Raw genomic sequence first — 12366 nt, 5'->3', positions numbered from 1 at the left:
ATATATATATATATATATATATATATATATATATATATATATATATATATATGTATATATATATATATATATATATATATATATATATATATATATATATATATATATATATATATATATATCAATAACGCTATTACACCGCCGAGAGAGAGAGAGAGAGAGTCCTTAATCTTCCGTTTTAAACATGACAATCGGAGTTTCTTCCAATCATCTCTTCGGGGGATAGCTCTGCCACCCCGAAGAAAGTCTATCCCCCCCCCCCCCCCCCCCAACGAAATTTATATAGAAAAAATATACTTTTACCAGTGTCCCCCCCCCCCCCCCCCCCCTCCCGGGAAAATGTTGTCCGCCCCACCGAAAATATCAAGTGCCCCCCGGAGAAAAAAGTGTGGAAGAAACACTTATGACAATCAATCGGACTTTCTCCGCATATTTTAAAATTTCTTTGAGAATCTTGAATTGTTGCTGTCATTCATTGCCGTGGGCGAAATCACAACTACCATATTTTTTAAAGATTGATTGAAAAAGTTTTATTTTCGTCTTCGGGATCGGTGATTTGACGAATGTTAGCTCACTGAAAGAACTTGTGATTGGAAGTCTATGCTGAACGTATAAAATAAAATAATTACTTTTAAAATAGTTGATTTATAAATTGATTAAAATAAAAATATGTATTATATTTTAAAGCAAACATGTAGCAAAACAGTTTAATATACTTTTCAATTACATGATGAGAAATATTATTTTTTTAAATAATAAAATAAATTTGAATAATTATTAAATTCATAAGTTTCTATTAGATTTGTTATTAATGTATCTTTCACTTTTTTAATTAAGGAGTATTTGGTGAATTCAACTTTAGGAAAAAGGAAAACTTCTTTTGAATCACGATTAAAAAGAACTAATTTTTAACAATAATAAATTAAATTTATTGTTTTTAAAGTTTATTGATTGATTGATGAAGCAGCGTGGCCAAGTGGTAGAGCACGAGGCTAAATCGAGGTTCAAGTCTGTTGTTCCAGAGTCCACCCAGTTTTAATTGATACCTACTCACGTTAGGGAAAGTAAAGTAAATGGTGGTTAGGGCATGGTGCCGACCTCATAATTTTCCAGTATTTGCCTTTTTTTTTTTTTTTTTTTTAAATACTTTTATTTGCAATTAAAACAAGTACATCAACATCAAATTTTTTAACATAATTTTGAACACCAAATGAAAACGGAAGGTTTTGCAAATGTACATAATGAATGTTTACATGATGTCATGTATTTGATTATAAAAAATTGCAAAGGATGACAGTAAAAGGGGTGAAGGTCAAATGAAAGTGTCAGAAGTCTGGGTGGGGAGAGGAAAGGAAATTTTTCAGAGAGGGTCAATGGGACAGTGAAGCATTTTCTATGTAGGGAAACAACTTAAGTTGAATTGTTGAAAGGGTGTTGTAGTGGTCGCATTGAGTTTTCAAAAGGTTGCAGTGTTAAAGATGAGGGGAAAGAGACAAGATTTAGAACTTTAAATAAGTTCTGGATATTAATGTTGCGGTGGGTGGTGGGGTCGTTGGAACAGTTAAAGGGATTGTGGGGTTATCATGTCTGAGGGAAAAGTGGATAGAGGGGGAGAGAGGAGGGGGTAGATTTTTTTTTTATTTTTATTTTATTAATTCAATTGTTTTAAACATTTAAATCAGTAATAATAATATATTTGATAGATTTTACATAGCATCAAAGACATGAACCATGAGCATCAGTTGCATATATAATAATCAAAGGGAAAAAATATAATGGCATAAGAACTAGATTAAAATAAGGTGTGCAAACTAGGTTTCTCTTCACTGCTTAGTTTAGTGTGCTGCGGAGTCAAAAGTTCACACTGTAGCCACCCATGGACAGAAATAGAAACGACTGTGGAAGAAGGGTCTCTGTAATCACGTACTGATCTATCATTCCAAAACTTTCCATGACATAAAATTGACCCTTGGCAATGAGGGCACGCTACCTTGAAATGTCCGCCAGTCCGGTTGAGTGGGGGGGGGGGGGGAGGGGGGGGGGGAGTGTGTGTTGGGGGGGGGGGGGGGGTTGAAGTGGGTATCTCTACCATTCAGGTTGTGCATTTTAAAACCCGGGAAACAGAAGACTGTTCTAATGTTAATTTACTTGGGGGCTGATCGAGTGATGTTTGGCTTGAGACTGTCTAAATTAAAATTAATACTTTATTTATTTATTTCCTGTATATTTCTTTTTTTTTTCTCAGTTAAGTGAGAGTTCCCAGTCTATGTCTTAGCTTTGCTTGAAATATTTCTTTTAACTCGATGTCCGTGTATTTTGTGAAAAAATATCTGACTTTATTCCTAATTTGCCATATAGTCGATCTATAAATAGCCATTGCTACTAGTCTGTTTTCGTCTTCTGTTCTTTGTCTAGTAGTGTTACTTAAATTAAGTGTGATTGCTTTATTTTTGTGGCTGTTTGATTGGTGGTGTTTAATATTTTCTCAAGTGTTTGCTTTGTTTTCTGTACTAATATACAATCTAAATAAATGTGTTTCTCAGTTTCTTGTATATTTTGTTTACACGTTTGACATGTTATTTTAACATTTTGATTTGACTTTGTATTTCGTGAAACTGGAGTTGTGCTAAAAATCAGTCTGTATGCTATTTCCCTTTCTTTTGGTGTAATGCGTTTATAATGTAGGTTTCTAAATGTATCTTTAATGTCTATTATATTGTGTTCCCTGGCCCAACTAATTCTCGTGTATAAGGGCGTCGCTTGTTGTTTGATTAGGATGTCGTATATTTTTTGTGTGTCTTCCCCAATAATGCTTTTGTTTCCTTGGAATGTTGCTAGCGTTTCTTTATAAAAGCTGCCTATGTCATTTCCCCCATAGTGTGGTGTTATGATGTTTAATTTTAAAATGCTCTTTATGTTTAACCCAATGTAGTATTGTGCTAATGGATGATAATGTGGTTCTATCCTTATTCTATCCAGGTGTTTTAATCGGAAGGTGTTTATTTTAGTATGAATGTCGTGTAGTCCTATACCTCCATTTAATTTATTTTGTATTAAGGTTGTGTGGCTAATGTTTCTAATCGTATTTTTGAAAATGAATTCTCTAATGTGCTTGTTTGTTTTTTTAATAAATGAGTTGGGTATTGTAGAGTTCGTCGCTACGAAAATTATTTTTGGAATGATATATCTGTTTACTAATGCAGCTCTGGCAAAAATGGTTGTATTGCAGTATTGGTATTTTTCCAGTATTTGCCGGGGTCAATAAAAACAACATCGGAAACGAGTACAATTGAAGTTATCATAGTCTTTACTTCACTTTATTGGGTGTGTTTTATTTTATATCTTACATATTTAATTTTTGAATATTTTGTCTTTTTAACTACATTGACGTAGTTTGTGAAGTTTTATTTTATGTTTAGTACGACTCAAATTAGTTTTTCTTTTTTAGCATGCATACATGCATAACTCAAAAAACATTCAAGTAACTGTAACATGTTTATAAACTAAACTATTTTAGTGAGAGTTGTCTCCCCGAATTTCCCTATTTCCCTCCCATTTTCTTCAAGAATAATAAAAAAGGAAGCAAAAATGATTCGAATATTGCCCCATCTTTCCATTATCCATATGGTTTATTTCTCGTTATCCCCACATCATCATCGCCTTGATCCTTCATTATCGACTTCTTCATCTGTCTCCTCTGTTCAATAACATCGCGCGCACACCACCCGTCTACATCCCCATGCAATTTAAATTATCATACACTCTTTCTCTCCATTGAACTATCTCATCCTTTGTTATTCTTTTCACCAAAAAATATATTATCCCAGCTATAAGTTCTGTGTATTATTATTGTTTACAGCCAAACTCCAGACTACACTGAAAAAAAAAATAGACTAGCCCTAGGGTGTTATTTATTGTCCAAATCCACGTAATTTTCCCTTCCAAGCCAACATTTTTTTCTTATCCCATCCTCAAAATAGATTTTTTTTGGGTCTAAAACTCATTGTGGTTATTCGTTCCTTGTTTTTTTTTTCCCGTACAACTTTTTAATATTTTTTTTTTTCGTTTACAGCCGACGAGAAAATCTGTAACATATTTGTCGATGTAATTTAGGTCGCACGGACATGTGTTTTTATTTTTTTTTTCATCTATGTCTAGTTCGATTCTCATCAAACGATAGAACAAGAAAGCTTTGATCGATTCGAACATTGCTAGCAGGATATGTTTGGGTAAACAAAAGGAAACGAAAAGCTTCTCATGTGCTGTGTAACACAAAGCGTTGTGCAATTGCTGGTATTAGCTCTGATGAAGAAATTTAAATTTTATTTAAAATTTAAATAGAAAAGTGCTCTGTAAAAAAAAGCATACCGGCTACGCGTGCGTTTTACATATTGGGTTTGAGTGCAGAGGCGTAGCGACCCTTCCCGGGGACAAACTTTTCGATTTGCACCCCCCCCCCCCCTCAAGATTTCGATTTGCACCCCCTTCAAACTTTCGATTAGCACCCCCCTCAACCTTTCAATTAATTTTTCCAACCCATTTTGGCGCCCCCCAAGGTAGGCGCCCGGGGACATATGTCCCCCCCCCCCCCTCGCTACGCTACTGTTTGGGTGTTATTAGTTGACAAGAACAAAACAAAGTACCATTCGTTTAGGTCTTATATATGGAGCTTCGAATTTAGAACTAGATTTATTTTATTCTTAATGTCGTACTGACAAATGAAGTACAGCCCAAAAAATTTTACGTTAGGGTTTCCGAATGTTTGTGTCAGAGTAGTGTTAGGGGTCATCCATAAATGACGTCACGCTTTTTTGGACGATTTTTACCTCCCCCCTCCGCTCCTTCACAAAATAAGCCAGACCCCTCCCCCACTAAAATGACGTCACACCTAAGCCTACCCCCCCCCCCCCCCGTACAAAATTGCAGTTGATTTAAAAAAAAAAACAGCGATATTTCCCCCAAATCTTGTCTGAACTCTTTCAGTATCTGAATACCCCCTCCCCTTCATCACACACCGTCAAAAATTACTCCCCCCCTCCACCCTACGAGTGTGACGTCATTTATGCACTAGACTTTATGCACATTTTTAAAACACAATGAGGTTGTACGGACCGACCTTAGTTATCCAGATTGAAAATGGGCTTCTTGTCAGATTCACCAAAGAACCGCCGGTAGAAGAGCTAAAAACACAACATTTTCAAGTATGTTTAACTAAGCGAAATATCTTATTATTGTAGAAATCACAATCAAGTCATTTTTAATTGAGTACAAGATTTACCTGTATGAATGGAATCTGTTGAGCTTATCACCGTTTAGCTCTAGTTTACATAGACCATAACACACTGAACTCACATGAGTTGTATTTCGTGCATGTAAATCATAAAGCACTGTGTATACAGTCACAACGGTACCTTAAATTATGTTACAATTTTATAACAGGAAGCTGAAAATTATTAGTATTAGCTACATGAAACTAGCTGAAAAGTGAGTAGGCTATCTATATATATATAATTCTATTCTTGAAGACGTTAGAAAACAAGCTGTAAGCGCGCCTTGCAGTCCCCTCTCTTCCTCTCTAGGAAGTCTGGTGAGCTGTGGGGGGGGGGGGGGGGGGGTTAGGGTATAGGGGAAAGGAGGGGGGCGGGGTTATCGACCTTAACGACTTACTGGAAGTGTTTTAAAGCAAATATTTTCAGTGACAGCAGTGGTACTGTCGAATTCACAAATTAGGAATTACTGAAAAGTAGAAAATAAAACAACTAAATAGCGGCGTATGATACGCCGCGGGTCGGCTCGTATTAAAATAAGTGGAAAAATGTATTTTTTTTAGAAATGTAACTGACTATATATCTAGTAATCAATGGAAGTATTTTTTAAAGTGGTATTCTACTATAAAGAACGCACCGAATAAGGCGTACTAAAATTCCTAAAATGATGTCAGACATTAAATAAAAGCTATCCACACTAACTAGTACACTATGTTTAGTTAAAGAGTGATTGAGTATGATTGGGGTCATGTTGTTCTACTTGTTAACCTATTCGCTCTGCAATGATCACTCTCCTTGTTGTGAGTTGTTTTCACTCGTCCTCTAGTCCGGTTCTAGTTTTTATATCTGTATACGCGGGCGGTTGAAACTTTGAACTTAACAGCGTCAATCCATTGTTTATGTTTTTTTTTCCAACTACCAGGTTAGTCGCCAATTGTTTTTGTGTAGTATATAAATCGATCTTACTGTAATACAGTGTGTATGATATTGTGTGTTACAAGTTGTGTTAGACAGACTGTGTTTCTCGTTTAGTTTCGGTGTAGATGGTTCATTAGTTTTTATTTTTAATTTTCTTCTAATAAGACTTTATATCTTCATGTCTGTTATTATGTTTATCAATGTGTGCTTGTCTTTATGTCATATGTACGCTTACAACATTCATTCGGTGTAAAAGCAACTCACAGTATAAGAGAGTATTATCTCCAGTGGCGTCGTTGTGTGGGGTATCGCCCGGTGCGGAACTTCGTGGAGTCACCCATCCCCCCAAGTATATATATATATATATATATATATATATATATATATATATATATATATATATATATATATATATATATATATATATACTGTAAATAAATAAATATGTGTGTGTCGGCCTACATAGACCTGTAAGTTAAATATATGTGGCATACGCGTACATGTATGTGCAAATGCGTTATCACTGCAGACTTATTAGTAACGATGTTTATCTATAGTCTGTTAATAATACAGTTCGATGAAGCATTGTTTTGTTAAAAGTTTGCACGTTTAAGTCAATGTATCACCCCCACCTCCTTGTAATAATTATCGATTTCTACTTAAAAGTCTATTTAAGTAATTAATCATTAATCGAACTATCAAAAAAATCATTTTTCTTCTGTATATTTTGCAATTTTTCGCGTTGGTGTCATTCCCCCCCCCCCCCAAATGGTGTCACCCGGTGCGATCCGAACCCCACTACCCCGCTCTCGCTACGCCTCTGATTATCTTTAAAAAGTAAACGTTGACACTCTGTGTGAATCACATTGATCTCGCTTCGCATTGAGCGAACTTAAACGTTTGTCTACAGACGGATAAGTTTAGTTGTAACCCGACAAAAGAATATTTTATCCACGGATGCCCTAAAGACTGCTATCTCATTCATGTAGGATTGATTAAAATCCCAGCTAAGCAACACTTCGGTTTGTTATGGTGGCGAGGAAAGGGACATAACTCTATGTAAAAAAATCATGTGTAGGTGTGAGTTTAGCGCATTTGTAAGAAACAAATCGTGTGAGGTCGTGGATATTGTCAAGGTCACGTTAACAAGCGTGACGTAACGACCGCACGCTTTATAGGTCAATACGAGGCTGTCACCCCCCGCCCCTGAATTGTGTATTACATAATTCTTTATCCAAGACAGTCTCACTATGCTCAAAAGCGCTGTTGGACATTCAACGTCTCCAGACTTCGATCGCCAACAAGACCAAATCCCCAAAGCACGGATCGCCCAAAGGCCCAACTCCCAAACGCCAAAAGCTTATAGATCGAATGCCCATACACCGAGTGAAAAAAGTATGTATAAAAGGCTGTTGGGGATAGTTAAATCAATATTGGCATTAAAAACATAAAAACAAAACTAGAAAAAAGGAATCCCCAATGTAATTTGGTACGGAGATGACATTTTATTTATACTAACTACAAAACTGAAGTTATTTGTTACGTCCGGGTTTTGTTCAACTCAGAAAACGATTCGTGGCTATCTGCAATACTTTTATTTGGTCTCAATAGGTCTGGTAAGTAGGTCACCAACCAGTTATATGGCTCATGCAGGTTTTATTGAGCCATGTATATATATATATATATATATATATATGTATATATATATATATATATATATATATATATATATATATATATATATATATATATATATATATATATATATATATATATATATATATATATATATACATAGTATACATATTACAAGTCTCAATAATGTCCTTCAAATAAGGACGGTAAATATTTTAGCAGGAACACTAGAGTAATAACATAAACAAAGGGCCTCTGTTTCTGGGCCCCACGTTATTGAGTACGTAAATCATTAAAATGCATCATTTCTAAGGGCTATTAATTTTATTCTTATCTCAAAAAGCAACCGATCGAATTTCTGCTTAGACGCCAAAGCCAGGGATCAATGTTTGTTTATTCTTGCTGACAACACCCCCACAACATTTGACGGTGTGTTAATGGTGTATAGAAACTTGTGAACATTAAAGGAGATGAACTATATTGCAAAAGGGAATTAAATAATAACACGTAGGCCTTAGTCTAAAACAAACAAAGTCTAGTTGTATATTGCAATATAAATATATTAGTTAGTCCGACTTTTAAAAAAAATCTGGTATCAGTTTTCAACAGTTTCTGTCAGCCGTCTCTTTGGAGTGGAGGTGGGGGGGGGGGGAGGTCAGGGGAAGGGAGTGAGGGTAAAGAGGCTCTTTCCCACCTAGAGATGTCTACTCGCCCCTTTTCTACCACGCCCTTCCCCCTCCGTCCCTTCTACCTCCCCTCACCCACAATTGAAATAGAATTAATATAGAAACTATACACTTTTACCAGTGTCCCCCCCCTCCCTGATCAAAATATAATTTATATAGAAAAATATACACTTTTACCAGTGTCTCTACCCCCCCCCCCCCATCTCCCCCCCCCCCCCCCCCGAAATATTTAGTCCGCGTGATAGCCATAAAAATATAGTTTATTTAGAACCTTACAGTGTGCACATCTCGTAAAATAACACCTGAAAAATACGTTACAACATTCAGGTTCTGTGAAAGCGATGATATAACATAAGATCGTGTTAAAATAACACAGCTTCTAAGATGTATACACAACGCGATTCAATGCTTAGAGGCAAAAAAAAAAAAAAAAAAAAAAAAAACTACGCCTCCACTCCGTGTAGATATTTGTAAAAGCCTCAAGCAAGAATACGTCACTTCCTATTTCTTTGCGGCCGGGAACACAACACTGGGGGTCATAGGTCGAGGTTTGGGAAAATAACTACAGCAAGCTTTGCGAGTCTGGGTATACAAGGCAGGGCGTAGATGGAGCTAGTTTGGAGAGCAACAGCTGTTGTTTTAAAATGGAAATTGACAGTTGACAAAAGAAACGGCTGTTTATTGAAGAAATCGAAGAAAAGGAAAGTTGTTTCTTGAAAAAACAAGAATGTGTCTATTTAAAAAAAAATATATTTCTTTGATAGAAAAATATATTTTTTTTATAACGTAGTTAGAAAACTAAAACGTGGGGTAAAAATAAAAAGGATGCCTCTTTGATAAATGACGATTTATTAGTTTTAAAATACTGAAACCGCCGGTTTAGAAAAGATAATAGAATACATTTATTGTAACCAAGGGGACTGCGTGGTCGGATGGTAGAGGTTAGGACTGCTAACCGGAGAGTCTCGAGTTCGAATACCGGGTTTGAGTCGCTGTCAGTTGAGCTCTTGACCATATTGTTGAAACATATGCACTATACTTCAACTGCTCTAAAAAAAATATTAGGAATGGGGGAATACTCGACGATTGTCGCAATTATTGTCGTGTTTTTTCCCTTGTAAATACGACGAACTATAAAGTAATTAAGTTATAAAATTAAATACCACATACCACACTGAAATTATATCTTAAAAAAAAAACATTTGTGTGTGCTTAGAAACCCTTACCACTGGCAACCCACCCCACTACGCACCACTACCGACCCACCCCCACAACATCACTGCCAACCTATCCCACCACTACTACCTCACCCACACTATTACAATCCCACCCCCACAATTACCACCCCACCACCCCACCCACATCATTAAAATCCAACCCACCCCCACCACCCCTACCTCTACCCACACCACTACAACTCCACACCCACCACGCCACCCCACCCCCAACCACACCATTGCAATCCCAACCAAACCCTCACCACATCACAACCACCACGACTACTCCAACACCACCAACACCACAACCACCCCCAAACTCACCATCCCACCACCCCAACTAGCACCCACCTGCTACTCTGGCGCCAGTTTGGTCACGTGCCGCGTCACGTGATTGTTTAAAGAAGCAATTTGGTGTCAGGATTATGTACTTGTCTTGCCATGGAGACGGCTAATTCCGTCCCATCAGCACCGCTTGAGCCCCGGTACCAGCTGAATGTTAACAGAAAGACATTTTCTTCTGCCTTTTTTCAAATAGTAACTTAAAGAGATGTTTTTTTTTCCGGCACTATTAAGTGTTAATTAACATAAAGACATTTTTGTCCGGCATTTTTCAATGTTAACACGAGGGACCGTTTTTTTCCTGCACCTCTAAGTGCTTAGATAAAGACATTTTTTCCGGCATCTTTCAATCTTCTATATATATATATAATTCTCTTCTGGGAGACGCTAGAAAACAAGCTGTAAACGCGCTCCCTACCATCCCCACCCCTACATGGTCTTAGTGAGCTGTGGTTCACGCTATGTTTACCTTCGTGGAGTCGGGTTTAGTGACGGCTATTAGGGGCAGAAAATTTAGTTTGAAACGATTTTAAACGTTGGGGGGGGGGGGGGGGAAGGAAAGGGGGGGGGGGGTTATGGTCCTTAACGAGCTACTTATAGTGTTTTAAAGAAATATTTTCAGTGTCAGCGTTGGTACTGTCGAAATCACAAATTATGAATTACTGAAAAGCAGAAAAAACAACAACTAAATAGCGGCGTATGTTATGCCGGGGGCCGGCTCGTGTTAAATACAAAGACATGTTTTTTTACAAGCACATCTAAGTGTTTACATAAAGACATTTTTTTCCCGCATCTTTCATTGTTAACACAAAGAAATGTTTCTTTCCGGCAACTCAAAGTGTTTACATATAGACATTTTTTCCGGCATCTTTCAATGACAACACGAAGACATGTTTTATGGTACATCTAAGTGTTAACATAAAGATATTTTTATCGGCACCTCTGATTGTTAACAAAAATAATTATTTTGGTCTCTCTGAATGTTTTCATAAAAATAATGTTTCCGACATCTCAAACTTTTAACAAACAGAGGTTTTTTCCCCCGAAACTTCGGAATATTAACATAACGACTTTTTTCCGGAACCTCTTCTTGTTACCATACAGACGTTTTTTCCGACACCTCTGAATGTTTACACAAAGACGTATTTTTTCCGGAACCTCTAATGTTGACATAAAGACGTTATACATTTTCCGGAACTCTAGAATACACATAAGAAGAATTATTTTTTTTCCGGAGCCTCAGAATATTAACACGAAAACGTCTTTTTTTTAACTTTCAATGTTACACAAATAAAACATTATATCGTGATTTGGATAGTCAAATTTTACTTTTGTTTTAAAGCTGATGATTTAGATATTTACTTAAACAATTAAAGTAAAATTTAGTTAAATTATAGCATAATTTAAACCAAACAATCTTACTCCTAACATAGATATAAACATTGACATTATTTAATGAACCTAGCCTTAAACACAACGCAAACACAAATTTAAGCTAGATAATAACCTTGTCTATATACGTATTTATAATTTTGTTTTCTTGCTATATTTCGTGTAGTAACATTTGCATTGAAACAAGCAACGATCGCATTGAAACGCCACCACTTAGCAATCAACGTGTCTTCTAAAAATGCAACGTTTTATTTGCTTTTATTGTTTATTTTCAGTGCATTTAAAAACGTACTATTAAAGAAGCTAATACTTATTTTATATTTTTAAACGTTTTTTAATAGAAAACAATAAATAGCCTGACAATTTATTTTCAGAAAATGTATGCACCACGCGCCGAGATGCTTCAAAACTTATCGCTAATTATGATTAACTCAAGTGTCAGACGATTGTAGTTATTGATTAAACTGCCGTTATGCGTTAAGAAGACGATAGCACCAACAGAGGAAATAAAAGATTTGTTTAAGTGTTTGAGGTAATCTTTTCGCGCAGTGTTTAAAATTTCCTAGATTGTTCAATGAAGCATACTAGGAGTGTGAAGAAAGATTATCTAGATACGGTTGTATATTTAAATAATCTTGTGTATGTAAAGCTCATGGTTGCTAAACCGAAAAGTCTCGAGTTCTAACCCTCGGGCAGATGAGGCTCGTTAGCAGGGGACAGCCACTCTTCTAGGAGAGACAATTCCAAAAGCAAATCCATTGCGAAAAGCAGGCTGAAATCGGAGTAAACAGCCTATATGGTGCATAACCAATTGACACGTTTCACTTAATCGTGGTGGAGGAAGTCCATTTCACCGCTAGAATTAGGAACGAAGAAGAACGAAACCTTCAAAGTATGTCACTTAAAACA

Source organism: Physella acuta, unplaced genomic scaffold (genome assembly GCF_028476545.2).
Source record: "Physella acuta isolate Inbredline_101_S28 unplaced genomic scaffold, ASM2847654v3 ptg001159l, whole genome shotgun sequence".
Lineage (NCBI taxonomy): Eukaryota > Metazoa > Mollusca > Gastropoda > Physidae > Physella > Physella acuta.
Note: the sequence above shows the minus strand (reverse complement) of the source record.